Source organism: Hydra viridissima, unplaced genomic scaffold, assembly GCF_058129835.1.
Source record: "Hydra viridissima isolate aposymbiotic clone 2 unplaced genomic scaffold, HvirCarnegie_v1 scaffold_19, whole genome shotgun sequence".
Taxonomy (NCBI): domain Eukaryota; kingdom Metazoa; phylum Cnidaria; class Hydrozoa; order Anthoathecata; family Hydridae; genus Hydra; species Hydra viridissima.
The window spans coordinates 1318611-1324610 of record NW_028324318.1 but is presented as its reverse complement, the minus strand read 5'-3'; positions in this window follow the sequence as shown (position 1 = coordinate 1324610).

Genomic DNA, 6000 nt, shown 5'->3' with positions numbered 1-6000 from the left:
AGCATGCATCGCTTCGTTCAGACTTGGTTTTGTAGCATTGTCAGTAACACCAACGCACTCATCATCGGATTCCTCTTCAGTTTCAAAAGCATCATGCTCAGAAACCTCTGCAATGATGTCCTCATCTGATGATTTGTTGGCAATGCAAACATCGAAATCTATGTCTACTAACTCGTCGGCCGTGAGGTTAAAATCTGCATCGAATTTTGTTTTTAACAATTCGAGATCATCTCTTAAGTTTTCCATTACAGTCTCGTCTACATCTAAGCCACAGAAAGGGTTGTTATCATCATTTACATGCTTTTCAACTGCTTCTAATGATATTCCTGATTTTTTAAAACAGTTTATGAAGGTTTGATCTGGAATGGAATTCCATGCTTTTGTTAGCATAAACATTGCAGTTAAGATAGTAAACTTAAGCATCTTGTTCTCTTTTTCTAAGGCAGCAATTTGCTTTTTCACCGCAAGTGATCGATATTTGGCTTTAAGAGATCGGATAACTCCTTGATCCATAGGTTGGGTGATCGAAGTTTTATTCGGTGGAAGAAAGATAAGCTCCACCCAATCAAGTTTCTGCACGTTAGGATGGGCAGAACAATTATCTATAATTAAAGCAATTTTTCTTTTCTGAAAACTAAACTTTAGGTCAATTTCTTTAACCCACTCCTCAAATAATTCTGCCGACATCCAACTTTTTGGTTGGGCCCGATAGCGACAAGGAATATTTTTCACACCTTTAAAACATCTAATAGACTTCGATTTTCCAATTACAAACATTGAAAGTCTTTCTCCTTTAACATTACCTGCGGCCATCCCAGTCAGGCGAACTTTACTATGCTTGCCTCCTATGCACTTTTCATTTTTTAAAAGTAAACTTTTGTCAGGCAAACATTGATAGAAAAGACCGAATTCATCGGCATTAAAAATATTTTCAAGTGGGTATCGAGAGAGAATTGTTGGCAGTGTGGTTTCGAGCCATGGAGCGCCATCTGATCGTTAACAGACTTTGCCTCTCCAGAAATGGTTTTGAAAGATATACCATATCTACAAAAAAAAAAAAAAAAATTATAATTGCTTTAACGCAACTAATACGTGCGATACGTACGTATGAACTTAACTTTGAAGTCTTTGCAAGTTTCCAGAATGTCTAATTCTGGAAAATATTTACTTTATTTTTTTAAAGCGATTAAAGAAAAAGCTGTAGAATAATTATATATTTTAAAGTCATTAATCATAAAAATTGGAGAGAATAAAATAAGAAATTAATTTACTTTTTCTTAAATTTGTCTAGCCATCCATCCGAAGCTTGAAAATTTTCGAAGCTTAACTCTTTCGCAAAATATAAAGCTTTTTCTTTTACCAGCAAACCACTGATTGGGACATTATCAGCTCTCATTCGTTTGAACCATTTAAGTACAGCTTTGTTGACTTGATAATACGTATCAACTTTCACCCGTTTAGCCAAATTTCCTTGACGAAAAGCGTCAAAGATTTTACCTTTATTTTTTTTCCAGGTTGAAAGAGTGTTTGGTGGAATATCAAAGATTTTCGAAACCTCTTTATTTGTTTTTCCTTTCTCCAACTCCAGTAGAGCTTCGTATTTCAGCTTTAAATTGTTTTCTTTGTGCAGTCTTCTTGATGCCATGATTTTTTTAAAACAGAAGAAAATAATTCACGCTAATTGTTTAACAAAAATTCAAAAGATTCGAAATTTGAAATAAGAGTTCGATGGTTAACGAGCTTTTTAAACGTTAAAAATTTAAAAAGTTCGATTTACGGAGAGAATCTTACCGACAGGTCTGAAAAATCCATTCGAATTGTAGAGGTTTTCGAATTATAGAGATTCGAATTATAGAAAGTTAAACAAGAAAGTTTCTTAAGCGCATTTCACGGTGACTTTACATTTAGTCGAATTATAGAGGTTTTCGAATTAAGGAGATTCGAATTAGAGAGATTGTACTGTATCTATATTGTTCTCAGTGGTCACGATGATGTTGATAATTTTCTGGATAGATTTTTTGGGGTTCTTCCTCTCCTTCCTTCCCCCATCCCTTTTCTGGATAAGAAAACGTCTAGTTATATTAACTTCAGAACTTTGAGGTTTGTTTTCTTCAGAGGCCCGAGGAATGTCTTTCAACTCCTTTTCCTAGCTCAAAGTTTTATCATTTCTTCTCTCTTCCTCGGGTGATGATGTTTTGGAAGAGTTTGTTAGAGTTTTATTGACGATGTACAGGTTGACCTCTGTGCTTGTAATGCATTGTAAACCCATCCACATTTTCATATCTTGGTAAAGGATTTTGTAATGGGTTTTTCCAATCGAAAATAACTGTTATCTAATTTCCTGTACAAATTTCCTCTCCTTCAACGTTGACTTTTTGGCAATAAAAGGAGTCAACCTTTCCTGTACCTTTTGATAAATGCTCTGCAAGAAGAGCGATGGCACTGAAGCTAACATTTCTTAGGAAGCCGATAGGAATGTCTAGAACCAGCAAATGTACTTTAAGAATAACTTTTTGTCTGAAATGAAGAACGGAACCTTTAACTACGACCTCTGCGTTTAGAAATGCTGCAAGACAGTCGGAGCTGTGAAGGGCAAACTTGAAATGTTTATTAAACAATGTCTAGTGACACCCCACACAGAGGAAGGATGATTTTTCTCCTTCAAAGCTGAGAGAAATTCAGGAATGGTACAGTACGAGTCCCCATAGCTACAAGTATGAACCAGAGAATTTTCACTGGCAAGAGTGCAGTTATTGACGATACCAAGCGAGATTCTAATCGGCTTGGTTGATGATTTAGACATGTTAGATTCCATCTCACTTGCATAACTTAAAGGTGCTTAAGGAACATCTATCTCCATCTCACAAAAGCTCGGTAGCAAAATATGCAATAGCTGAATAATATTCCGAAGAAACTTAACCAGCCAATAAATCACTTCAATCCAAAACATTTACGATACAATACCGTAACACACAGCAACTAAAATGTAGTATGTTATTTCCGAAAACTCATAATACCTTTTAATCAAACTTTCAACACATGAGGTGTTCGTATTTATTGGTCTCCTACCGCAAATGCCTTACAGACTAGTACGATAAAATGTTGCAATGGATAATATTTACAAATAATGGTCAATTGTTCCTAGACCGGACACGAATAATACGTCACAACACTAAGCAAGCGCAGGACTAAACACGAAACAAAATACATAGACGTCGAGGTACGATGCTTTGCGGTTTAGGACATAAAAACATAATAAATCGTAAAAGCGAAAAAACGAGGTAGACGCGACAAACACTGAAATACGATAAATTGAATATTAAAAACAAAAAAAAAAACAAACAAAAAAAAACTATTAAATCACTTACTATCCAGGTGTCTCTTTAAGCTCAGATAGATGTTTAAATTCGTGTCTAATTTCAGTTTTAGATGTGCATCCCGGATACTTCAAGATTAAAGGAGAAAGTCGTCTAGTGTGTTGTTTTGATTTGCGAATTCTTTTTCTAAAACAATATTTTTTAGCCTGCACTGAAACTCTTTGAGTAGTTTCAGTCTGGTGAAAGTCAGACGGTAATGTAATGACCTTAATGTATTACAATATATAGTAAAAATTAATTCTTTCGAAATTCGTTTTCCATGGTTAAGATTATTTACATTCTCTGCGTGAGAGAATAAGAAAAATTTAAAGGTGTTTTCGAAGGCAACCTGCAGAATATAGATTTTGTTTACAACTGATACAGCGTATTTTATGAGCGGTTCAATGACGGAGATGGTGATTTCGGAGTAGTTGGGCGTCTGCTTTGGTTCGGAGTTCGACAATCCAATATCCTCGGTTAGATTAGGTGAGTCTAATCAGCTTGTTCACTCCGACAATTTTCATTATCTTCTGTTCCAACTCTTTCGCACGTTGTTCTTGGTAGGTGTGGTTAAAATGTTCTTTCGGGTCCATGTAGATATTCAGGTCGCAGATGCGTTCTTGTCGCTCAGTCTTGTTTCCAACGGTTCTCGCGTAGGGTGCCATGACTTTCGATGATGAAGTAAGAAAATCTAAAAAAAGTTCTGAGTATGAAAATCTTAAAAAAGTTCTGAGGAAAAAAAAGAAAAAAGAATAAAGCGAAAAACGATGCTCGGCAAAGTCTCACTCTTTTGAAGGAGCAGTCGATGTCGAACAGATTCTCTTTGGAAGGCGAAGAAGCTTCGTAGAAAATTGTAATAATCTATAGAGCTAAAAATTTCACCAAAAGATACTACACTTGAGGTATTGAGTTTTTTTATTTCTGTAGTCCTCCAGCTAATTGCCTTGTGGACAACATTAACATGAGTTCCGTATATACAAGGATATCGTATCATGTCAAGGAGCAACATAAGATCTTCTCCTGCCGCTCTGGCAGGGGCTCGATCGAGAGGAAGGAAATAAAAAATAAAAAAGTATCAAAAGGCAAATGAAAAGTTTAAAAAAGCTTTATAAGAAAATGGAAAAACAAAAGGGATAAAAAAAAAAATTCCGAGAGGAATTTTTAAGAGGTCGTTCCAATTAGTATTTGGTGTTTGTGTTTATCTTAAAAAGCGATTCGTTTTTATATCTATTTGTATATTTCCTTTAAGATCTCTAATGTGTCTTGTTTCTTTAATGAATTTTTCAAGAGAATTGTTATATTTTGCCATGTCATATTCGGTTTGTAGTATTTTTTTGATTTTTTCTATATACTCATTTAGGAGTTTTTCTCTCGTATATGTTGTCCTTTCATGATAACTTCTCATTCTTATGCCGTAAATAAAATATAATAGTTCGTCTAATAACAAATTTCCTATATAGAAACTCGGCGCGTTTTCTAGAAAACCAAAAAGGAAAAATTTGAAAGAATTAACAAATGGGGGTGTTCTAGGATAGATCTTGTTTAGTAGGGCGGTTGTATATTTCATTATGGGTTTCACCTTTTCATAGCTATATATCATGTGAGAGAGATTTTCTTTCTTTTTCAAGCATTGGGGGCAGATATCGTCAGGCGCGTGTCCTCTTTGTTTAAAAATTGAGTTCGTTGGGAGCGCAAAGTGGATTGCTTTGAACTTTATTTCATTTGCTTTGTTGTTCTGTTCTCTTTTTTGTATTGCTTGGAACAGGGTTGTCCACTCTTTTTGGCGTGGTCTCTCTCATGCTCTCTGGAAAGATATGAGTCCATTTTTGGAATATATTATTGACTTTTTTGTTGTATTTTTGAGTTATGAGTGTTTGGTATAGTGTTTTAGAGGTTAGTATTGATATAGGGAGGGGGCTGTTTGGGTTGCATTTTAGTCTGAGAAAGTGTGTTGTTTTTCCGTGATCACATGTTTGACTCAGCGTTTTTATTTTGAATTTCCAGTCTCTTGGTATCGCTTTCTTTAGTTTTTTGAATATAGGCTCGCTGAGTCCTGTTAGTTGTTGGTTTAAAAAACCTGGCTGGAATACTCGACAGATGTCAGCGACAGTTCTTATTTCGTTTTTTTTTTTGTTTCAATTGTAGGTTTTAGCAGTTCGTTGTTTTGATTTCTTATGTTGGAATTGTAGAAGATGGGTTGGTTCAAGATTTCTTCTATAGTCATGCTTTTGTTCGTGAGTTCCTCGTTTTTTATTTTTTGCCAATGAGTCACTAGTTGTCTGTAGTATGGTGGTAGAGTTTTTATTGAACTACTTGAGTGAATAGTGAGGAAGATTCTATGGTTTTGTTCTGCTTTTTTACATTTGTTCAAGATATGTGTCGCTGCATCTTTCCATGCTCCGTTTTCTTTGTGATCGAAAAGCTTCGCTATCCAGCTAAGCTGAATAGCTTTCAGTTTTTCTTTTACATCGATTACGTTTAGCCCTCCTCGCTCGATGGGGAGTTTGGAGACTTTTTTGTTTACTTTGACTGAGCTGTTGTTCCAGAGAAAGTTCTCAATTTTTGTTTTAATTTTTTTGATCGTATTTTCGCCTTGTATCGGGAGAGTAAAGGCTAGATCCCATAGGTTACTCAAAAGGATTTG